Here is a 25,950-nt window from a genome sequence, read left to right as displayed (position 1 = left end):
TCTATGTAAATTATATTTATATTATATTTTTTTATATATTTTACATATTTTTATTTATATATTATGTACATAATATATAAATATATTATAATTAATACTAAATGAAACAAATGTTTACAGAGATAATCAGTGTTTGATTACATAAATATGACTCTGTGCAAAAAAATGTCTAAAATTATAAGAAATGTATTTGGAGGGAGAAATTATTTCTTGGTCAGAAATGTTATTTAGTCACTGCAGGGACTTCTTGGCAACTCATCTGTAAGATATGCTCTTAAAAATTGCCTTAGAGACTGATTTGCTCTTAGTCACCTACAATTAATGTGGGCCACAGACAGGACTTAAATATAGGTTTTCCTAATGCCAGTGGTGGCCCCTTTCCTACTATGCCCTTCTTTCTTATGTACTCTAATCTTCTTTCCTACACTAAATCTATGGTCAAAAGTTACTGTCTGAAACCATTCCTGGCTAATTTATCTGTAATAGCAAAAAATAACTAATATGTTCAAATATTGGCAAATTATTGACTAAATTATGGTATGTTAATTAGATTATTATTATTATTATTAGATTGCCATACAAATGACAAATATAAAGAAATGATAAATAAGGAAAGACATGAATTTCTGCATAGTGAACTCAGCATAAGTAGAATTGTAAGCACACTGTCTGCAATATTGAAAGAAATAGCAAAGCCAAAGATGATCAAACTACAGTCTCAGAAGGGGCTACATGGGAAAATTACAAAGCAGGGCAGAGAGAGCCAAGATTACAATCCTAGCCTCTTGACTCATAGGTCCATATTTTTTTCACAACACCATGCTTCAGAAAAATGAAGGCATGAAGCCTGTAATATTATTATTAATTTTTCAGTGCCTCTCTTCTACCTTCCCTCCTGTTATTCTGCTTCTTTCCTCCCCCAGTCCTTAAAAATTTTTGAGAAACTGAAATGGTTTTACTTTGAAGAAGTCAGAAATTGGTTTAATCTCACTAAGTATTTTGGGAAGGATAAAAACCAGAAAAGGTTAACATCATTTACTGAATGATCTGTTAAAGAGCTGACCCATATTCATATTTCTGTTTATGAGATTAGCATGGGTGAATTTCCAGGAATTTGGGATGATATCTCAGAATTTATAGCCTTCCAAATTTGCCTATCTAAATCCTACCTATTCAGATTGGCAGATAAAAGGGAGGGCCCATACCACAATTATATTTACATAGTACCTTAAAATGGAAAAGAGAAATTTACACAACCTTACCTCTGCCTAATCTCTCTGATGGAGTCACTCCATGTAACTTTTCACTACCCTCAATATTATCCAGTGTCTTAGCAACACTGTACCTTCCCACTAAAAAACAAAAATTATACTATATCAGAGATTTCATCTTCTCTCCAAATAGCAAAATCCCTCATGTCTTTTAAGATCCAGCTAAAATTCCACCTACTCTATAAAGTTTGCTCTGACTGTTTCAATGTGGAGTGACATTTCTCTCTGATTTTCTATAGAAATTCTTACACATGCCATTTATTTTTCAAATAATCATGTACCTCTTTGTGACTTTTCCATAATCTGTCTTAAATTGTTAATTAAATATTCTTTTATTAAACTTTTCATGTTTATATCTTATCTTCCCAAACAGAGTATAAGCCCCTCCCTGGACCATTTATATTTCTAAATATGCAGCACAATGATGTATAACACAGTAGTGTAAACCTTAAAATTTCTTAGACTTATAAATGTTGGAAATTTCACCATTGGGAAATTTCATACTTGAAAAAATTTCCTATTGATAATGGGAACTCTATTGGAATGTGAACCCCATTGGCATGGGAGGTTCCTCCTCCTCCCTTCTTAAGATTACTTTAGGACAGAAACCTTTTGCTGAACAATGGAAAGGGCTTTGACCTATGCTTAAGCATAGAACAGGAATTTCTTTGAGTCATGATTGATTTTAGAATTGATACAATAGAGATACTTGGAATGACAGAACCAGGTCTTGGAAATTACAATCTCCACCCTGCTCAGTCCTAACAGGATTTAGGAGGGGCTGCAGCATAGATCAAAATTTAATTATTCCAATCTCTACCCTACTCAGGGTAACAGGATTTAGAAAGGGCTGTAGCAAAGGATCAAGATTTAATTATTTGAGAATATGACCTTCAACAGACATGTGCAAAGCCACAGACCTCTGGGCGGTCCTGGGTTAAGCTAGAGCCACCATTGGCACAGGGAAGACATGGACAGTGATTGGTAGATGTGAGAACTGAGGGGAGGGAACTTGGATGGTTTGCTTAAAGAGAGAGGGGTCTGAGGACTGAGGGGTGGTTGGTTGGAGAGTTTTGGCTCTGAGTGGTTGGAGAGGTGCTCTGAGAAGCTTGCTCTGAAGGAAGCTGAAGGTGGGGGCCTTTGAGACTGTTTCTCCATTTTTGGTCACGTGAGTAATAGGGACTGATCTCCTTTCTTTGCCCCAGCTATCTAAGGGCTTGGGCTTTTTGGCCCAGCCTAAACAGAAGGGGTATTTAAGCCCTATTCCCTTCTCTCCCCTTTCTCTCTCCCTCTCTCTCTCTATCTCTAATACCTTTCTTCATCCTGTTTGTAATTAAACTCTATAAAAGGTTGACGGCTGACTTCATTTAGGAATTACATAGCTGAATTCCTTGGCGACCTTAAATTTATATATATACATCAGTCTTTTAAAGTGATTTCCTTGTCACAGTAGGTATTCAATAAACATTTGTTGATTCAATCTCAAATCAATCTAAAAATCTCCTTCCTTCTTTTGACCATGTACTTTATTGAGAATGGAGTAAACCCAGGAATGTGCTGGCGAATTTTTAGCAACCAGCCGCCCACAACACTCTTTTATTTAATCTGAATTATTAACATTTTCTCTCTTTCTTAATTCCATACAAGCAACAAAACAACAAATCATGGTTCAAACTGTAGTGTTTGCTGATTTCCAACATGTAAATTCTCACCTTGACTTTTATATGCCAGTGTGAGTTGGTCCAGCTCATCCCTGAGTACCCTATGCTATGCCCAGAAGGTTTTTGGACTGTGACCTCTGAACCAGCAATATCACAACAAGGTTCATACCCTAAAGAGATTATAGAAAGAGGAAAGGATCTGTATACATAAAAATATTAATAGCTGCTCTTTTTGTAGTAACAAAAAACTAGAAATCAAGGGGATGTCCATCAATTTTCTTGTCAAATTTTTTGTAAAGTGGGGTAGTATAGGAGACAGAACTGAGAAGTTAGAATCAGAATGTAGGGGGTCTTTAATGCTAATTTCCCTCTTTCGATTGAGGATATCTCTAACCGTTTAGTCATGAGTTCTGGGTTAAAATCTTGGAAGTCATCTTCTACTCTTCCTTTCCCCTCAACAAATATATCCAATCAGATGCCAAGCCCCATCATTCTACTTCTTCCATAAAATCTCTAATATCCAGAGACATGCTAAAGCCAGCTTGAACCTGCTTGGTAGAGTGTCAATTGTCTAATTTTCATTGTGAGCATTATACCTAGAAAGTCTGTGAGCTATCAGTCAAGTTTTGGCTTCTTGTTTTGTTGATTGTGTAGACCAGTAGTGTCAAACTCAAATAAAAATGGATCCTACTGGCTTCATATGGGCTATGAAAACTGAAAAGTAACATTATATATGTTGAATTGTACTTGTATTTATTTTGTTAAATATTTCCCAATTACATTTTAATTTGGTTAAGGTTAAAAATAGGCCAGCCTATCTTTCCAACCAAATTATACTGTCCTTCCCCCTCTATAGGTCTATATTGCAGTCAAACTGATATTTTGCTATTCTCTGAATACAAGGGTAAGTCTGTATTATTTACATTTTCTCCACCACTTTCTTGAGTTTAGACAGAAAAAAATCAAATCCCAATTTATAGTTTTCAAGTTGTAAATGTTTGTAATGAAAATTTAACAATTTACTCTCATAAGCTGGTCTGACCTGGCTCCAGCACACCTCAATTTTTATGTTCCATTTCCTTTTTCTGCCTTTCTGTCTCTGCATAGGTAGTCTCCCCAGGCCTGAAATGCTCTTCTTTTTCATACCCTCTTCTTAGAAGCCCTAAGCATCGCTTAGATATAAAAGATTCTTGAGTTCCTTAGTTGTTAATACTTTTCTGCTCCTCCTCCTCTAAAATTATTTTGCATTCATTCTGCATAAATTGCATTCATATAAAGTACATATACTTATATGTCTCCATGCTGTCATGCCTCAGTAGATTATAAACTCACTGAGGGCAGTAATTGTTTTATTTTTGTCTTTGTATTGCTAGTGCCTCGCATAATGTCTAGATAATAAATGCTTCTTTAATTGAGTTTACTTTATTCTATAGGCAATGGGGAGCTACTGAAGGTTTGTTCTTGTGGAAGTTTAACTTGATCAGAGTCAACTCATTAGGGAGTTTACTTGAATAGGTGGATATGATAGTATGAAGAAAGGCTGGACAGGAGATTGGTTAGGAGGCTATCCAAAGAGATGAGGTGAGAAGTGATGAGACCTTGAATGAAGATGGTTGTTGTGGGAATGAACTGGAGGGGCTAGATGTGAAAAATACTGTAGAAAGAGAAAAGATATTTGTCAGGTATTGGGTGTGTAGATGGAGTGAGGGAGAGGGGAAGATTGCAAGGCAACTACAAAGTTAAAAGCCTGAATGACTGAAGCATGGTGGAGATATTACCAGTTATGGGGGGAAAGGGGGAAGGGCAAGAAGACAAATGGAATTTTAGGTAGATTGATGATAAGTTTCTGGAGGAATTTCCAGATAGTACTCAGAATGTGCTTACTGGAGACTAGGTTTCTAACATTTGTTGAATTTAATAGCCATCCTTAGTTGGATGACTTTGCTAATGGCCAATAAAGTCTAAGTCACCAAGAATATAGGGTTTTATTCCAAAAGCTATTCAGAATTTTCTTCTGGTTCATTTACTGAATTAATGCCCCTAAATCCAACATCCCCTTCTCTACTCCATTCCTTTCTTCCTCACCAATTGATGATTCAATAAGTTATACTGCTTAGTTATGGAAACCTAATTATTCAAACTATATTTTTAAAAATCAATTTTAGTGACTTCACTTTAAAATTGAATATCTCTTCACTTTGAAAGTGTGATTTGCCTTTAAGGTAAATCAGACACAGAAGTCAAAGATAGAGGTTAGAGAGTTTCTCTAGTGAGGTTAGTTTATGCACCTGCATTTGGGAAGAGTTAGTTATGCCCTGTTTTTGGTTTTTGCCTCAGTTAGCAACTTCTTGGGGATTGGAATGGCAGCTTTGGGACTGATTTGTTTTCCTCCCCTTGGTTTTTGCAGTCTTCAGGTATGGAGAGAAGTTCTGTCTAACAGCTGTGGAGTTCAAAGGACACAAATCCTACAATGAGGATACAATTGTTAATACAATGCCTTGACCTTCCACTCTTCTCCTTCCCCCTTGTACTTCTTAGAAGCAGACAATGTGCAGAGGAGTGAGCTAATAAGGCTTTTGGCTGATGGAGTGATTTCCGGCCAGGATTCTAGAAGGGACCATTTCATCATTGTTCCAAACCTCTTAGTGAGCCTTGAACTATCAGAATCAGTTTCCTTAAACCATCATTATAGTAGCAAAGGTAAAGTAAGTTACTAATTCTGAGTAAGAATAAAGCATCATCTTGGGCTCACAGCCTGCCAAGCTAGGCAACTGAAGGACACTACACTCTTGCCATATGACAGTATTCATCAAATATTTACATGATCTCAGGGCTGAAGATTGTCTCCAAAGAGGAGACTGGACCAGGGCAAATCCCACTCCATCCTCTTTCATTGCCACTATTTTTTGACAGGTGAAATCTGGTTAAAATGAACACCAGACTGTATCTTTGAAAGGAGCAAAGAAATCACAAAAAGGAACTAACTTCTTAGAAGAGTATGTGGATGAGGAGGAGACCTCTGCTCTATTTTTCTTTGTTAATCAATAAACAAGCATTTATTTTGGCCTTACTATATGCCACATTGAGCAGCTAGGTTGCACAATAAATAAAGAAACAGGCCTGGAGTTAGGAAGACTCATCTTCCTGCGTTTTAATCTGGCTTCAAACACTTAATAGTTGTGTGACCTTGGGTAAGTCACTTCATTCTTTTTGCCTCAATTACCTCATCTGTAAAATGAGCTGGAGAAGGAAATAGAAAACCACTCTGGTATCTTTGACAAGAAAACCCAAATGGGGTCACAACTAAAATAAATGAACAAGAATGTGTCACACATTGTGCTAAGCCCTGGAGATACCATGAAAGACAAAAATAATCTTAGCCCTCAGAGAGTACATACGCTAAAGGGGGAAAAAACAAGCAAATAACAACATATAAACTAGATGAGTAGAGGGGAAATAGAAGATAATCTTTGCATTAAATAGGACCAGAACTAGGAACTAATCCTGAACTAGGAAGTGATACAGCATAGTGCAATTACAAATATGGGGTTTAGAATCCGAAAACCAGAATTTGAATTCCATTCTGTTTCTATATGACTTTTGGTAATCCATTTATTTTCTTTAGGCTTTGGGGATTATACTCAGTCACTTCTCAGGTCCCTTTCAACTCTAAATCTCAGATCCTTTGTGTTTCCTGCTTCCTATCCAACCCTATAACTTCTCCCAAGCACATTTAGATAAGAACCTTTACTTGTTTTCATCCCAGTCTGGTGATGAATGATCTGGGAATGGAATGAGCTCCCTAAATTTTCCCTTCTTTATCTAAATTGTTCCTTAGAGGCACTTTGAGAAAACTTTCCTTAATTGATTGGAAAAAGATAATGATTTTCCTTAAACATGATGCATCTCCCCTGTCTTCTTCATGGCACCATTCCCACTAAATATATTGACCAATTTGCTTGTGCTTACTCTAAATTATTCATTTGTACTCTAAGGCTACTCTCTAGTCAGAGCCTTCCATTATAGTTTTTAACTTGGGTTGCTAAAGACTTCGAATTTGGTATCTTTCCCTCTCTACTATCAAAACTTATCTGTAAGTGTCCCTAATTATCAAGCAATTAGCTAATTCAAGAAAATGTTTGGAAGTCCTTGTGATCCATTTTATATTATTCTCTGTCTATCCTCTTGGATATTACCTACTGACCTTCAGATTTCTTGTCTAACTTTATTAATAACTTTAGTGCTCTTCTTTATCTCATTTCCCACCATCATTCTTAGTGATTTTAATATTTGTGCTGATGAATCTTCAACATCCCTGACCATACTCTGCTTCCATCTCTTTGCCTCTAATGATCTCCTTTCCACCTACCCATTAATGCATGACTAGTACCATAGACCTCACAGGAGAATGGAACTGGATAATTTCCAAGAGCCAAAATTGTGAAGTTTTCTCTCTAATTGTAATCATTTACCTTCTGACAGTGTTAGTTCTAAGAAAGAAGAATGGTAAGGACTAGGCAAATGGGATTAAGTGACTTGCCCAGGATCACTTAGCTAGGAAGTATCTGAGGTTAGGCTTGAACTCAGGCTCTCCTGACTCCAGACTTGGCTCTCTATTCACTGTGCTACCTAGGTGACCGTAAGGAGTTCACAGTCTAACAGGATAGACAACTTCCAAGTCAAATCTCTAACCTCAACTTCTAAGTTCCAGACTGTCATCTTCAGCTGCATACAGCCTACAAGACAAGGTGTTCCATTAGTGCTTAGGAATTGCCATGACGAAACTGAACTTATTAACATCCATTTGTTCTTTTGAAGCAGCTCACTGGGTTCATATCTGGCCTTGGACACTTATTAGTTGTGTAATTTGGGACAATTTAATTAATTACTTAATTAATCTATTTGTTTGTTTATTTGCCTTGAAAGATTTTATTTAATTAATTAATTTAGACTATTTATCCATGGTTACATGATTCATGCTCTTTTCCTCCCCTCCTTCACCTCCTTTCCCCCTGTAGCCTACACACAATTCCACTGGTTTTACTTGTGTCATTGATCAAGACCTATTTCCATATTACTGATAATTGCACTAGGGTAATCATTTAGGGTCTACTTCTCCAATCATATCCCCATCAACCCATGTGGTCAAGCAGTTGTTTTTCTTCTGTGTTTTTATTCCCACAGTTCTTCCTCCAAATGTGGATAGTGTTCTTTCTCATAAGCGGGACAATTTCATTGAACTTCTTTTACCTCAACAGTAAAATGGGATAATAACATTGTAGGGTTGTTATGAAGATCAAATAAGATAATATTTCTATAGCTCTTAATATAGTGCCTGGCACACAGTAGATTCTTTTTTTCTCCCTCACAGTAGGTTCTATATAAATTCTTTCCTCCTTTCCTCCTCTTCCTGCCTACCCTCAGATGTAACATTTATTTTATTTCCCCCTCAATTACATGTAAAAGAAGTTTTTTAACATTCATTAAAAAAATTCAAATCCCCAATTCTCTCCCTCCTTTCCTCCATTCCCCTGTCACTGAGATGATAAGAAATCTGATATAGATTTTACATGTGCAATCGATGTAAAACATTTTTCCATGTTAGTTCTTTTGTGGAAGAAAGTGCAAACAAAAAATAAAGAAAATGAAATATAATATACTTTGTTCTCGATTCAGATGTCATGCATTCTTTCTCTGGAGGCAGATGATGTCTCTCATCACAGACTCAATATTTCTATGAGTGGTACTCCCATTTACTTAGTCTTGCATTTGTAACTTTGGTGTGTTATCTTTGATTTTTCCTATTCCTTATCTTTCAGAGACAAATAGTTGCCAAGTCTTGTTGATACTAACTGCCATGACATCTTTCTCTTCTATCTTCTCCCTCCTCTCTATTTCCATCATGATCACCCTTGGGCAGACTGCAGTTTTTACCTGCCCTGGCCATTCTACCCCCTTTCTTCCCCCTTTCCAATCCATTCTTAACACTGCTTCTAGACACATTTTTATGCGCAAACCTGCTCATGTTCCTCCTGCTCAGAAGTCATTGGCAATTTCCTAATGCTTACTGAGCATAAATCAAAGGCCTTTGTCTTGTACGTATGGTCTTCTGTAATATGACCCAATTCTATTCCAGCCTTATCTCAGGACTGCTCAAAACTCTACCTAAACCACATTATTCTCATTTCTCTGTATTTTCAGGCCTCTGCTTCCTAGAATCTATTCATTCCCAGTTTGCCTTTTTACTTCTTATCCATTCAATTTTAATTTCACCTCTTCCTTCAGCTTTCCAGTGGATAGAGTGACCATATCCAATCACCAATCTCAAATAACACTTTGTTTTGTATCTTTCTTTTTTTTTTAAACCATACAAAACATATTTCCATTTCCCTCATGTTGTGGAAGAAGATACATTTTTTAAAATGAAGAAAATAAAGTGAAAGACAGTACGTTTCAATCAGTATTTAGACTCCATCAGTTCTTTTTTTGGAAATAGATAGCCTTTTTCATCATGAGTCATTTGGGATTGCCTTGGATCATTATGTTTGGATCTTTCTAATATACTTGCCATGTATTATTTTGTATTGTAGTTAACTTTGAATGTGTTTTTAAATTCAACCAACAGCTCCATGGGTAAGTCCTCTCAATATTATGTCAGCATTGCATCTGTCTCTCCTTCTGCAATAAATCACTAATAAATCCACTGTTTTATCATAGTTATCAGGATGAATACTAACTCCTCTGTGGTAGATAGCTACTCATCTATACCTTCTCATCCAGTGCTCTTTGTGTTTGTGTCTTTCCACAAATCCTCCATAGAATGCTTCAGGCTTTGCTCCCTATTTTTTAATATGCCATGATCATTGGATGACCTATCTGTTATCTTTTTTCTTTGCTATTTTATCAGGCTGCCACTTTCTTTGGTTGTACCAGTGGTTATGGATTTGTATTGCCTATATTTTATGCACAGAATTATTATCCATATGTGTAGCCAATTATATCTACCATACAGCTTTCATTTTGCATTTTGGTTTACCTGCAATTTAGATTCTTCTGAAAATAAATATGCTTCAAGAGGGCAGGGACTTGTTTCATTTTGGTCTTTAGAACCCTCAGTGCTTACCACAGTACCCTGAACATATTAGTTTTAAGTAGGTGTTTTAAAATTGCTCTTAGATTTTGTTGTTCCATAATTACAATGCTTTTATAGATCTAGAGCTTGGAAGGATTGGAGAGGTTATTTATTTAGGCTAACCCCCTTGATTTGTAGATGAGCAAAATGAAGCTTAAGGAATTTCATTAATGTGTACAAGCTAACACTGGTTAAGGAGGGCTCTTTACTTAGGTATTCTAACCCAAAGATACCCTACTACTTCTCCTATATAAGATCACTAGGAGACTATTAATGTTAAAAAGATGAGTTTTGGTGACAGGGACCACTGAAAGCACTGCTTGGTTGACCAAAAGTGATCCATTCTGTTTTCCTCTTAGAATTGATTCCATATCTCTCCTAGACATACATATGGATGCACTCAGTGGACTTCTCATATAAATGATTATCTGATTATGGGCAATTTTTTGAGCAATCAGATTTTACTTTTTTGCTTTACAAAAGTCTATTTTCTCTTCTTCCCACCTTTCTTACCCCAGTAGTGAAGAAAAAGGAAAATCAAACTCATAATAAATATACATAGTCAAACAAAACAAATTCCCAGAGTTACCATGTCCAAAATATGTCTTATTGTATATTGGGAGTCCATTATCTCTCTGTCAGGAGGTAGATAGCATTATTTGTCATTGGACTTGTGAAATATTTGTTGGTTATTGAAATGGTTGGAGTTCTTAAAGTCTTTCAAAGTTATTTGTCTTTTCAAAATTATTATAGTATACCTTATTGTCCTGGTTCTGCTCACTTCAATCTGCCTTGGTACAAACAAGTCTTCCTAGGTTCTATTTTTAAATCTTTCCTTTTGTCATTTCTCATTTTATATATTTTATTACATCCATATTAGCAATAAGTATTCTTTATCAATTTGGTTTTTCCTTGTAGATTAGTAGGCCATGTGTTTTTGAGCAGCCATGCCATTGTGTTCTGAGTTTCAGTGAAATCAACCCAATGTCTTTCACACGTGGAGAATCTCATGATCTTTAAGAAAGTCCTTTTCCATTTGGATTTTATGTAGCACATTCACTAGATCCATTGGATAAGATCCTTTCTAACTAAATCTATGAGCCTCTAACATCCAGTGCCAAATTTGTTTTTTACATATTTTCTCTTTCCTTATTCAGATGCAAGAGGAACCACCTCTTAGGGGACTGTCCTAAGAATGGTTTTCTGATCTTTAGTCCCTTCCTTACAACTAAAGCCCACAAATTATGTGCCACACTTAGACCTAACATGCTTCAAAACTGGGATAATGTAATGAATGTTTCTGCTGAAGAAAGGAAGAAGTGATTATTAGCATTTATATATAGCATTAATGTTTGCAAAGTATTTAAAATATTATCTCATTCTATCCTCACAATAACACTGGGAGGCAGATGCTACTTCTCTCCCACTTTTGCAGATAAGAAACCTGAGGCAGACAGAGGTTAAGTGGCTTTTCCAGTATCACACAGTTATTAAGTACTGGAATTGAACTCAGGTCTTCCTGACTCTAGACACAGCTGTATCTGTGTAAGTCTTCTAAGGGATTCTTTACCAAATAAACGTGCATGATTACAGATAATAGAACTATCACATTTCTCCCAGCTCTAAAATGATTGCATCTATGATGGGACTTGCATCTACAATGTAAGAGCTGGTATAGCTGGTTTGGCATCATGTGGAAGGTTATCCTGGGATTATGTTTAAAGATAAAGATTGTTTCCATAATAGACTTACCTGGACCTTTTTGATTTTTAGGTTTAAATAATGTCTCCCTAAAGAGCCAATAGTTTCATATAATCCCTTCTAAAAAGTTACAGATCTTTGATGTAACACACCACAGAGACTCATCTCACTGATGCCAATGGAAGCTTTTCCCACTTAAGGATCCTGGGCTTGAACCCAAGATGTATTATTGTAGATAGCCCCAACCTGAAACTTGATTACTCAGATAATTGGACAATCTGGAACAAAATGCCAGTTTCCAAAACCAAACTGATTTCTGCACAGCTTGACCTATCATTTAAGTCAGACAAAAAAGCTTTGACATTTTGCTTCTCTTTTAAACAACATAAATGCCATTCAATGTTTAATTATACCCAAGTAATGTGACAACTATAATTTTAGGCACTGAATGTTCACAAAATATTTATAAGCCTATAGACTTTGTTCAATGATAAATCATGTGCAAGTAAAATATGTTTAAATGTGATTGCATTTTTTAAAGTGACTGCATTATCCCATTTTTCCCAGGATGGAATTGCTGTGACCATTCATGGGCCTGACCCCACTGCTAATAGGCATAGAAACAACCAGCTCAGTTTCTGACCTGGATCAGATGAGCCCTCCTTAGGAAGCCTTTCTCCCAGGGGTTCACCATCTTGGTGCCAGATTTAGTTGAGAAATCCAATTGAGTTTAGCCCTTCTTTAATGCAGAACCCTCAAACTCAAGTGATACACCAGCCTCAGCCTTGTCTTATAGCAGGGATTAAAAGGCATTAGCCAACAAATCTATTTGATTATATTACTTTTCAAATTTTTATTTCAATCCCATCAATAAATCCTCTTCTAAACAACATACCTACTACTTTTTAGTGATTTAAAATCTTACTTTTAAAAACTAAAAGCATGTTAAATGTTTATAAACATATGTAATTTTTTAAAATGTGGCTTCTTATTTCTTGGTATTCTTATCTTTGTTCATATCAACTTCCCAAAGTTTCCATCCTCAAAAAAACAAAAACAAAAACAAAAACCAAACAAGAAAACAAACCATTGCTTACTTGGAAACAGGAGAAAATATCTTACATAATTTTCATGAAGTGATTAATCTCTCTTAAACCTTGTCTTTTTCTCTTTGTTAAACCAGCTGCTCCAAGATTATTAATATTTTTGGCAAGCCTGATTGCTAAAAATGGAGGGAAAGTTATTTTTCCGTTACATTTCATTGGATCATAGGTCTCAGAGCTGGTAAGGGCCTTAAAAGTTCATCCAGTCCAAATCCCTCATTTTATAGGTGAGGAAACTGAGACCCAGGGAACTAAAATAACTTGTTTAAGGTCAGCAAAGGACAGAATTAGGATTTGCACCCAACTTTGTCTCCATACCCAACACAATTTGCACCATTAAAAATTACTTTTATATTGAAAAATATTAGAACTACATTTTCTTTCATTTGTTACTTCTAAATAAGACCAACCTGGGTGGAGAGGGTAGATGTGATGGCAGGCAATTAACACTATAAAATGACAAAAAAACAAAAACAAAAAACAACCCACCAGAAATTGTACTTTTTCCCATAACCTTATTTTCTGGTTACTTTCATCTTGATGTTAGAAGAGGTCTGAGTTGGATATTTCCTAGAAAGAGGAATAAGAGTAGTGTTATTGGTGGGGTGGATGGAGTGGGACTAAGTCTACTTTGTGTCTTTGGTCTCTGAAAATTGAAGGTTAGAGAAGGAACTGAAGAATTTCCTCCCAAGGAGTCTTTGGCACAAAAACTACATGACTATTATAATTCCTGATTTTTTCATGTTATTCAGACCAAGCAGTTTAGGGATTTTGTTCTCCCAGCTTAGCCCTCCAAGAATTCACTAGTGGGAGACTCTTTAGGTTTTTCTCCATATCTATTTTTTAGTTTTCAGCTTTTGAAGGGCACCCAAAGTCAGCCCAGTGAGTCTTTCTTTATGTGAAATTTCTGCCTTCTACACAACTTCAATAGAACAAATCTATAGAGTATCAGTTCAACATGTCCCCTCTGAAGGATGAAATGAACATCTGATACCTGATCATTATGAAGAAAAAATTCATTTCACATGAAGGTTAAGGATTTAACAGTTCCCTGTGTACTAATAGCATTTCTGGTTAGTTGGACTCCTTCTTAAATTTGACAGGAAATAGTTCTTTCCAGTGCAAATCTCAAGTTAATCAAAATTACCCAGGAACAAACTATGGAATGTAATTTTCTAGTCTGTTTATGCTTCCTATAAATAAATGTAATAATTTTATTCATAAAGCACTCATTACTTTCAAATAGTCAAGGATTTTTCTTATTTCCTTGAAAAATTTCAAGTGTAATAGCTTAAACTTACTGTCATGCTAGGCACTAGTGACTATTAATGTCCTTTGGATGAAGAGATTGGATTCCATCAAAATGTACTCAGACATCAGGGACCCAATATTCATAAACAGGTCTCTTGACTGCACACACAGGAGCCAACAGGATGCTGTTGGCCCAAAAATATTTTTGCACATATGTAATTAACCTGCTGAATGCTGCATGTGCACATTTAATAGCCAACTTAATTAACAGTGCTGGAGAACTTGGCCTGAATGCTTAAATTAGAGTTCAGGGTGTTAGCTGTCTAATGAAATAAATTGCCCTTTTGTCTGGAGGAACCATAGGAAAAGGGAGCTGGAAAGGATCTCAGGTCACCTCTCCCCATGCTTCCCCCTTCCCCCATTCTTCCCTTTCCCCATGCTAGTAAAAGAAATATGATTTAACAGTAAGATTTCAAGGATATAAGCTTCCAAGGCATGCTTCCTAGTCCAAAAGAGGAGTAATACACAAACACACATCATAGCCAATAGTATAAATAGACTAAATGGTTTAGTGAAATGGCCTTATTTCAGAGGTGCTGGAAATCATCCTTCCCCCCTACTCCCCAAGTTCTGACAAATTGGCTTATCTTTGGGATTCTGAGTTTATGTGTATATTCCTTTGTCCCAAGTCCTTTTCTTACATTGGAATATAAATGGCTCCAACTATAAGTCTTATTATTCATTTATATCTTTGTAAATGAGTTTATTATATTTTTCTTAGAGGAAATTTTGATAGAGAAGAGAATGATCAATTAATCAATCAAAAAGTATTAAGTACATCTGTGTGCCAGTTTTGTGCTAGGCTCTGGCATGCAAAGGGGCCAGTTTGGCTGGAGAGTAGACTAGATGAAGAAGATTAATGGATAATATTAGAGGAAAGGTATGTTAGAATCAGTATGAGAAGGGTGAGGAGAAGAGGAGTTGGCACTAGATCCTAGAGGTAATGGGGAGCCAGTGTAGTTTTTTGAGTAATGGAATAACAAAGACAGATCCTTTGGGAAAAAATCACTAAGGTTTACTTCTGATGCAGAACAGCAGTTCTTAAAAGTAGTTGAAAGACTGAATCTTTGTTTCTAAGCAAGCTTCTACAAGAGTGGGCTGTCCCATCTCTCTCCTTTCATATTAGTTCATATTATGCTGCTGCCCACTCCCTCCATCTTTTCTTCTCTCTATCATGGCGTAGTAAACAAGTTAGCTATTCTGATTGCTAGATTTGGCATAAAGTGTGTAGCCCTTCTATAAATCCATGATTTCAGAGAATTTTGGAAATTCTAAAAGCAGTCAATGAGGGAAGAAGTTTTGCAAACCTTGATCTAAAAAGTTAATGTGGAAGCTCAGAAAAGAATTACACAGCTTCTTTTAGCAGGCTTTATTGTAACTAAAATAGTACCATATAGTCTGATGGGCCAATGAATAGGAATGGTGTAGTAGAAACTATTGAGATTTTATTTATTTATTTATTAAAACCCTTATCTTCCATCTTGGAATCAATACTGTGCATTGGTTCCAAGGCAGAAGAGTGGTAAGGGCTAAGCAATGGGGGTCAAGCGACTTGCCCAGGATCACACAGCTAGGAAGTATCTGAGTCCAGATTTGAACCCAGGACCTCCCATCTCTGGGTCTGGCTCTCAATCCACTGAACCACCTAGCTGCTCCCCATTGGGATTTGAGATACACACCCCCATAATACCATGAGACATAGCAGAAAGCCTGTACCAGTGTACTGGGTAGGTCCTTTATAAGAAATTTATGGAAGGAGAATTCTTTACTTTTTTTGTACCATCATCTACTTTGGCAGTTTGGTGAAGCCCAGCCTATGGAAACTTTCTCAAAATAATGTTTTCATTAATTAAGATAATTAGTAAAAATAAAAATGCAATTGCTTATTACATCTAAGTTCACAGGCCCCTTAAAATCCCCTCAGTTTAAGAAAATTTAATTTGTGGGAAGTCAGGTACAGAGTCATATGGTATGAAAAGTTTTTGGTTAGTTCCCATGAACACCCCTGGGAGACTACTTTCATGGACAGGATCATCAAATCACTGAAACATGAAAACCTCAAAGTGGGGACAAATCTAGCATAGTAGATAATGACATTTACATTCTTTTGTGGTCATAGAATCATAGATCTAAAGCTAGAAAGAATCTCAGAATTCAATTGGTAGAATCTTCTCCTCACATTATAAAAATAAGGAAAATGAGACCCAAGGAGGTTGAGCCACATAGGTAGCAAGTATTGATGGGGGAAAGAACTTGAATTGAATTTTTTGGAATTTTTTCAAAACTCTTTGAATTTTATTCTACTCTCCAGCCAAACTGGACTCTTTGCATGCCAGATCATAGCACTAAACTGGCAAACATGCACTTAATACTTGTTGGTTGATTAATTGATCAGTCTCTTCTCTATCAAATTTGAAATTTTTTCAAAACTCTTTGAAAACAGGAACTGGGCCTTGTTTCATTTAATGCTCAACACACTATGAATTACTGACATGGATAAATACTAAAAAATGATGGAGCAGAAATGATGGACTCATTACTCAAAAACCGAGATTGAAAAATTAGGACTTTACTTCCATGATCACATCCTGTAGAAGACTAATTTGTTTTTAGGTTGTTTCTTTTTAATGTGTATACACTTCAGGATTAAGAGTACCACCTGGCCAGCCCAGCTGATAAAGTTCTGTCAAGTGTGTGCAAAATGGTAAATTGCTTTTGGGATGAATGAATCAAAGTTTAAACAAAAAGAGAACAAGCGATGATTCCAGCTGGACTTTCCTACCAGGCAGGAAGGCATGGAAGATATTTTTAATTTTGGATAAAAGTTTTTTTTAAAATCCCTATTCTCGAAACATATGGTTGGTTTCAAAGACAAATTGTGGGATGTTGGTTTTTGTTTTTGGTTATTCAATATATTGCCATTGTTGTTGCACCTTTGAAAGTATTAAGGGGAGTGAGTGCTACAATCTATTTGTAGTTAGAAACAAAAATAAAAGCAAACACACACAGAGAATAGGCACCTGAGAATATTGAACTTCTTAGAATGACTAAGGGGAAGTGGATTCTGACCTGGAGCCCTTTGATGTGGTGTTCATCGGAAGACTCATATAATCGTCCTTGGGCTGTTATAAGTAAAATGCACCTCTTTCTAATTATACACAAGTGATGGAGGCCCTGGGAATAAGCTCAAGAGATTCCTCCTTGGCTTCTAGAATTGGCCTCTTGCAAGACAGGCACCTAGTCACCTCCCATGTACAGTGGTCAATTGTTTGGTGGAAAACAACCCTGCCAGATTGTGTGTCACTGGGGACGGATATCAGTGTCTAATCTGGGTAAAAATGGAACACTGGGCTACTTGGAACCTTGTCAAAATCAGTGCTCTTGTGTAGTAAGTTGAATAACAGAGCAATGTTTACATTTCCCCCTATGCCCGGGGCAGTATGGAAGTCAGACACCTGAAAAGGCTGAGTAATATTAAAAGGACTACCAATATTAGCTCTCCTTTGCCAGGCTGGGAGGCCCAGTTTGGTTTGTCTACAACATTTCGTGCATGGACACACACAGATGCAGACATGGATGCTCTTAGGCATGAATGCACACCTACACAGAGTCCTTAACAAAACAGCTAAAACCAGGCTCTTTGCAGGTTTGTGGACAATTTCTGGTGAGACATTGCTTTTCCTACTTGCTAATAATAATAACTCTAGGGAAAGCATGTAACCAAAGTGGCATTATGAGCCAATGCCCTATTTGTCAAAGAAAATGATACCTTGACATGTAGCTTCTCTACCTGGTCTGATCCTCACCAGCCAAAGAGGTTGGCAGTTCAATGTGTACTTTCATACTCTATAGGGATATTTTGAAAATTTCCAGTAGCGTCATCAATTAAAAGGAGTCCAGTGTAATAACAGAAGCACATGCATGAACCCCAGGTCATTAATTATAGTATCCAGTGATGATGCTTCTAGAAAGCCTGTAGGATCTAGGTGTGAAGGTATTATCTGAAGGGCTTTATCAAAACTTGAATTAATCATATTTCTGTGGCAGAGTTGAGGATTGTTAGACCTCCAAGTTCAAAAGTAGCAACCAGAATCTACAAACCATGAATCTGGGTGCTAGGGTAACCTCTAAGTTATTTTTTTTTATTGAGTAGTATCTTAAAGGTCTTCCTCCAAATTATTATTTATTTTCTAATATTTCCTAATGTTTAACCTTATCAACACTCCTTCAGAAGCTTCAGTAGCTCCCTATTGCTTCTAGAATAAAATATATTTATACATTTAATTATATAATAAAATATTGTTTGACATTTAAAGCCCTTTACCAGTTGCCTCCAACTTTCCTTTGCTAGACTGATTATGTATTACTCTTTATCACTCTACTCTCTAATCAGATTCACCAACTTAATGTTTTTGAATGAGACATTTTATTTCTCCTTGCAGAGACTACCTTCCTCCCTTGGCCTAGAATGTTTTCCCTCCTCATCCCTTCCTTTTGGAGTCTCTTGCATCCTTCAAGGATTAGCTCCCATCTTTATTATTTTCCCCAGTTGTCAGAACTCACCCCCAAATGACTTTGTATTTATTTTGAATTTAATTATTATGACTATGGGATTTCCTGAAAGTAATCTTACTTTCTTGAAGACCACTGTTTTATTTTGTTTTCATACCTGTTAGGGCTTAGCATAGTGTTTGGCACACAGCAAGAACTTAATGAATGTTTCTTAATTGAGTTAAGCAGGACAGTTTAGAGGACTCCTTTATTTTCTTACTTAAGTAGCCACATGTAAAGAAGATCCTAGATCTAGAAGGGACTGTAGATGTCATCTCCCTCATTTTACAGAGAAGGAAATTGAGGCTGAGATAGGTTAAGCCCACAGGTTTATAGGTAATAACTGTTAGAGGCAAGATTTGAACCAAGTTCCCCTGACTCCAGAGCCTTTGCTCTTTCCATTATACCATGTTACGTCCTTAAGTTTAGACACTTATTTTCATTCACTTCTGGGCATTTAGTTCTTTATTTCTTCAGTCTTTCTACTCTCGTAATGTCTTTACCATTTATCTCAGATTATGTATAGTAATGGTCACTCTTCTGGTCCTACCATAATATCAAATTACTTGGTATTAAGCTTCATTTTTTAGCTGCATATCATTGAGCTAACCATAGGCCAACATGACTCATGAGCAAATCCGCCATTTTCTAAGGGTAACTTTATAGTGTGGTGGTTCTTTTCATGTCATGAACTCCTTTGACAATCTGGTAAAAACCTATGGACCCCTTCTGAGAACAATGGTTTTAAACAATTGAAGGAAATGCAAAATTTCAGGCTGAGATTAGTTAAAATGAAAATGTAACTGTTTTCCTATCCAATATCCCGAGAATCCCTGAAGTCTATCCATAGGTCTCTCTTCGGAAGCTGTGGAGCCCAAGTTAGGAACTTTAACTTAAATTAGCTTAGTTTAAATTATAGAGAAGGTCCCTTTGTGTGAAAGCTGTTGTTCCCTGAACTTGGATACAGCCCATGACATTTCCATTTGAATGTTTCTGAATTCCAGCCTTGCCTGAAAGTCATACATTTTCTGTAGCTGAATATCTGAGCTGTTTGAAGTTGGAATTTTTTCCCCCTCTGTGGATGGAGAGTGGAAATACTTCCATCCCATTCATATTCTAGAGCAATAGCCAGAAAAATGTCATGTTTTAAATCTAGTACAAATGCTCTGGGTTGGGGAGTGCTCTGGATTCCCACATGAAACACTCCCACTGATGTCAATAGACATTGCTCAGATGATTGCGCTCAGCATGGCAAGCCTCGGTGTCATCCCCAAGCTGCTGTATTTACTCACATATTATCTCCTCCTGCGTAGTTACCATTTCCTTTTCTCCACCCTATCCCCATTTTGTGGGGGGAAATGCAATAATTTTTTCCCCTTTCTGCGTAATTTCTCCTCATTAAGGCGTTAGGAATCTGGAATTGCTGAAAACTTGGTGAATCTAGAGGTTGAGACCTCAGAATTGAACTTTTGATGCTTTTATATAACAAATACTAGGGGAATAATTTGGGGGGATATGAAGCAATGACAAGAACAATATGACTGTGCTTACCCCACCCCAAAATACACATTTTAACAGTAAATATAAAATAGGGAAGGGGCTTATAGCAATAAAGTTTCAAATTATCTCACTCTTGTTTTCTAAATGTGTGCTCATTCTCTTTTTATAATTCCATTTATTTGAAATCATGCAATGCCTCCACGTTTTGAAAGAAAAAAGATCTAGGGGAAAAGACTGATCTAAAATTATTTATGGATTCATTAGAGTCAAAGGAGGTGGAGTTAGTCTGTAGAAGAAAAGGCTGAGGGATGAGTTAACTGGCTCCAGTTATAGGAAATATTATAATAAGGATTTAGCCAGCTGTTCTCCATGTCCAGAGAGGACATGAGAAGCAGAGCAGAGGAAAATTGACGTAAAAGGTAATGTAACAGATTTAGTTAAGCAAAAAATGTTATTTTATTTGTTTGGCACATAAGTCTATTAAATTATGAAATAAAGGATCAATTGAAGCTGAGAGACTTCTGATGGAAGAAAGAGAAAGCAAAAAGGTAAGCAGAGTGGATGGGCCTAGCCCTGCCTGACATATGTATTAAGCTCATTTATCCCTCTGGGAGATGAGTTTTGCCTTTGTTTCCCAGGCAGTGGTAAACTTTAACTTCTAAACCTAAGTACCACAACAAATTGCAACAATTTTATCTTTCAGCCCACTGTCCTCAGAGGTACCCATATATTGTACCTTGAGGCCCCTCTCACTTCTTTTTTTTTTTAAGTTTATTTATTTATTTTTAATTTATTTCCCGTTTACTTCAAAAGGCAACTGGTGCAATGTCTTCTCCTATGCTTAAAGAAATTTGTCTCCCAGAAAATATACTCTCTTTCCCTCCCTCCCTCTCTCTCTCTCTCTCTCTCCCTCTCTCTCTCATTCCTCATGTCAAAAATGTTAAAACAACCTGACCAAAAAAAGTGGTGTAGCATGGTTAAGTTGTTGTTCATTCCTCCTTTCAGAGGACCAGTGACATCATGAAGTGATGCCTTGACTCAAAAGTGAATTGAATTTAAGTGACGCAGAGTGGCACAAAGTCATCAGCCTCACTCTGTCTTATAGCATCATCAAAGACTAGTGGCAAGACAAAAGTCAGGAAATACTAGAGATGGCCCAGTATACAGTGGATGACCTTGGAATCTTCAATGTCTGATAAATTCTAAGCACTCCATATAGTATGTGCTTTAGCCAACTTCATGGCCATTGTAACAAATTGTTTTCATCTGCCCATTCCTGGGAGAAATCTTCAAATGATTAGAGTAGACATTCCCTAACTTACCTAAGTGAATCACCCTCAGTAAGGTTTAGTCCATCTACTGAGATAGTTTTACTGGAGTGTGGCTGTTGCACATACTATAGCTCTTCAAGCCACAGGTGAGAGAGTTGGTTGTTGCAAGATGGACACCAAAGGTCAATGAGCAATCTTGAAAAGGGCTTTGCAAACCTTTACACAAGAGGTAATAGGGAGAAGATGTGGGAGTCAGAGTGAGGTCCTGTTTAAGTCAAATGCCTACTGTTTGTGGGATTTGGGGCAAGTGATTTAACTTGTCAAAATCTTCTAAGACTACAAATTGCAGAGTAGATGCCAATATGCATTCATAGAAGGAATTTTCTCACTGGAAGTTCCTGATAGGAATGAAATCACAAGTCTGGTCACTCCTCTGCCCCCACCAAAAAAAAAATTCCACTACTTAAAAAAACTGATTAATAAATTTTTGTGAGATGTTTATAGGCAAAGAAAGATGACAGTTTGCATGGTAGTATACACAATATATGTTCAAATGTGCAGGTTGGGCCTGCTTTAAGAAAATTGAGTGTCTAAAAATTCAGATTTACCTGATAACTTAGGGATTGGTTATTTGCTTTATAAAATTATTCATTTCCTTTAAATAGAGAACAGGATTCCTTTAAATAGAAAATACCCCTAGAGAAGTTGAACAAAAGTTTAATTTACACATGATTTTTGAAGAGGACACATACTATCACTATATTTCTATTTCTATTTGAAGAATGAAGAAAAAGTTTTCAGAAGGTAGACATCAACCACTTTGAGAAGTAAAAGCACTGTATGTCTGATTTAGAAGAAACTGAGAAAGCAATCAGCTTTCACTTTGATATATCATAGAAACAGTCTTATAATCTAATATCATATGTCTTGAAATACCATAACAATAATAATTAGCCTTTATACTACTTTAAAGTTTGTAGCACTTTACAAATATTTCATTTTCCTTTGGCAATAATCTTGTAAGGTAGTTTTGTTACATCAATTTTACAGATGAGGAAACTGAGACACAGAGATGCAAAGTTCTTGATCAGTGTCACACAGCAAATGTCAGAGGCTAGATTTTAACTCAGGCTTTCCTGACTTCAATTACAACACTCTGTTCATTGGACTGTACCATCTAGCTACCATATTGAACACCATCAGACATTTGCCATAGCAGTCCCAGCCCTGCCCAGTTTTTAAAGTGTCAGTCTAAGTATCATTGCCATAGACAAAATAGAACCTCATCCTGTTAGTACTTGTGAGACATAGCATGTGATAATAGCCAATTAGCCTCAATTAGTAAGGTGGGTTTCAGCCTCACCTCTGAAATTCCCACAGCAGCTGAAAGAAGTAGTGGCCTCTCTTAGCGCTCCAGGCAACCCACTAAGATTGAATTGCAGAGTAGGTGCTGATCCTCAGTGGTAAACATTCTCTCATTAGGAGCTTCTTCTACCATTGGGTATAGTTCCACAGATCTAGTTCCAGCTTTTTTGTTCTCCACCCAAATCCCCCAAGTTTACTTTTTCCTAGAACCAACAATTGTGAAGAGCATTTTTTCTGGTCCTCCTTCATCCCCTTTTCTCCCCAATTCCAAACCACCTTGTTGCTAAACTTACTTTCTTTATGTAAATGGCAAGTTATTTTTCTCCCCCAAATCCTTAAACGGTTCCCTCCTGCCTATCAAATAAAGTTCAAACTCTTTTGCCTGGCATTCAAGTTCTTCACAATCTGAAGTTATCCTCCCTTTCTTTATCTTCCCTGTTCGTGCAATATGTTTTACCTAAACTGGCCTGCTCGTTGTTTTCTGCCCATACCTTCCATTCTCCTACTTTGAATATGCCCAGGACTTGGAATGCCCTCTCCAAACTTCTGCTTGTTGAATTCCTACCCATCCATTAAAGCTCCAATCAAATGCCAGATCCTCCATGCAATTCCTTGATCCTTTCTGCTAATAACAATGTTTTCCCCCTTCAACCTTACATCAGACCTTAACATATCTCTCATGCATTTATCTCATGTTATTTCATATTATATGCAGGCATCCCTTCCACATCTTGACTTTTCCCATCACAATTTTGATGTCACAGGTCGACATAAGAAATGAAAAGAGAATGGGGAGTTTTGCAGAAGCCACAGGCAATATGTGAAGGCCAGTTGATGACACAGAAAAAGTCTGGAAACTCAGAAATGCATAAAATATATGAATATATATTATATATTACATATACATAATAGCCTTATATAATAGCATATTTTATCTTTTAAAATCCTATAAATACACAATTTCTTTCTTAAAGTAAAAACAAGTTAGAAATTAAATTTGTAAAAAAAGAATGCAAAAGCCACCAGATGACCTCCTCAGGCTAGAAATAAATGTTTACATTGACCTACATATAGTCTGTGGCCAAATACTTAATTAAAATTTTACAGTAAGGTACTGTAAACACCCCATAAAAGAAAAAAAATCAGACTTCTCTGATACAAAGGAAGGGCCAAAAGTTCCCACAGTGATTTTCCACATCATAGTCTTGTGCCCCTGACCCCCAAGAAGTAGAAGGAATACCTGTAGTTCTTTTTCCTATTTTGCTCATATTGTCCTACTATACCAAAAGTTCCATCAGGACAAGTATTTTGTCTTCACTAAGTTTTGCTTACTTCTTGGCCTAGCACAATGCTTTACAAAAGGAAATACTTAACAAATGTTCGTTGAACTTTGGCTATAATTGTGTGTTTCCCTTTTGGTGGATACCTCATCCTCTGATTGTCTATCTAGGCTATCTGTTCATTTTTTGCCTAGAAATGTGTGAATATGTTTATAGCACTGATGCAGCATGCTTAATGCCCTGGAAAATCATTGAATCATATCTGGATTGGGAAATCAGCTGGAATATTTGTACTTCTTGCCAAGAATCTGTGAAAATCAGGAATTTGGAATGCATCAAATTCTCCAGAAGATGAGGAGAAGATCAAGAAGCCCAGAGGAAAAGAGAAATCCAGAAATAACTGTGGTGTAATCGAATTGCAAAATAGAAAAGGTAATTAACGGGAAAAAAACCGTTTCCTATAATGTCACAAGACAAAAATTCATGCATTAATTCAACAGGAGGTGAGATTGATGGGAGAAAGGAGGTCCCTACTGGGGACCAGAGAGAGGTGACTAGACTGAATATGAGCAGGCAACATGTGAAGTTATCAGGACCAAAATAAGACAGAGAACTACCTGAGATGCTTAACCCAGAACAAGGAAACCAAGACTATAGGGAAAGTTTGCTTTTCTTAAGATCATGCTGCTTCCCAGAAAAGATGTACTAAGCCAATTTAGAATCTGAAATGAGAATCAGGAGATTTTTGAGAGGTCAGGAGAAATTCTTGGAGATTGGGAAGAAGAAGGGAAAGGGGCTTCTCTTGTGAGGATAGCATTTTTGTTTTTTTGGTAATGTGGGAACAATCTCTAACAAAGAGGAATTGGCATTGATCCTAAAGATGAAAGGAAGGACCCAGATGGAAGAGAAGTGGTTGACTCTCTGCCAGAGTAGAGCCTTCCCTCTCCTTCTCCCCATCTTCTAATGTAAAATCTACATGAGTAAAAAATGTTATAACAGAAAGGACACAGGGTTCCTACACCAGCTACAGAACCAGAGAGGTGTTTTCATTGAAACATCCTGTACTTGACCCAGGAACATTAACTGCCTTAATTGCCAAATGTGAATTTAGCAAGAGGATTAAGAAATATATAGCAAACCAGATTGTTTGAACAGTGGCAAAGGTGTGGCACAAATTAGAGAAAGACAGAGATGCAGTTTCAATATTACAATATGCATTCTTCCATTCTGTGAAGTTTTGTGAAATAGTCTTAGTGCCAGCCTTTTAATTGGGGCATGAATGATATCACTGTATATATAACATAGTAAATCACTTATTCAATCAGTATGGGCCTCATTTTCTTCATTTGTAAAATGAAGAATCAGAATAAAAGGTTCCTAAGGTCTTTGTGACATAGTTCCTACACTAATGGGAAATAGAGAGAACTTGGCATACAGAAGACCTCTCTGTCTTCTCACTTTGGAAGACAAATTATCTGCCTAGCATGAGGCTACAGAAGGCTTCTCTCCATAGATATATAACATGATGAATTTCACACTGTGGTGATTATTTGTAAAGATTATAGAACTATGGTCTCTTTTTCTAGAATGCCTCTGCCCCTGTGATACTACAAAGATCATCCAAAAGTTTACAAGGTTAATTGCTGACACATTGTAATCACTCAACAGACATTTATTAAGTGCTTGCTATATACCAGGTTCTATGATTGGGGAATCAAAGAAAAAAACAAAAATAATATTTTTATATATGGTGTTTATCTTCCAACAAAGGAGACAATATCTGCCTGTTCATGCATATACAAGA

The 25,950-nt window shown here is 36.6% G+C and overlaps 1 long non-coding RNA gene across 2 annotated transcripts in view; it reads right to left on the bottom strand.

Annotated features, from left to right (window-relative positions):
* LOC107648927 (uncharacterized) overlaps positions 1 to 25,950 on the bottom strand; it is a 76,713-nt gene that overhangs the window by 40,549 nt on the left and 10,214 nt on the right. For both annotated transcript variants that reach the window (XR_008914015.1, XR_008914017.1), the window contains one exon: positions 13,358 to 13,438. This is a non-coding gene — a long non-coding RNA (uncharacterized LOC107648927). The remainder of the gene's footprint in view (positions 1 to 13,357; positions 13,439 to 25,950) is intronic.

The sequence above is a fragment of the Monodelphis domestica genome, chromosome 1, assembly GCF_027887165.1.
Source record: "Monodelphis domestica isolate mMonDom1 chromosome 1, mMonDom1.pri, whole genome shotgun sequence".
In the NCBI taxonomy this organism is placed as follows: domain Eukaryota; kingdom Metazoa; phylum Chordata; class Mammalia; order Didelphimorphia; family Didelphidae; genus Monodelphis; species Monodelphis domestica.
The sequence above is the reverse complement of the archived record's forward strand: the minus strand, read 5'-3'. Positions and strand labels throughout refer to the sequence as shown.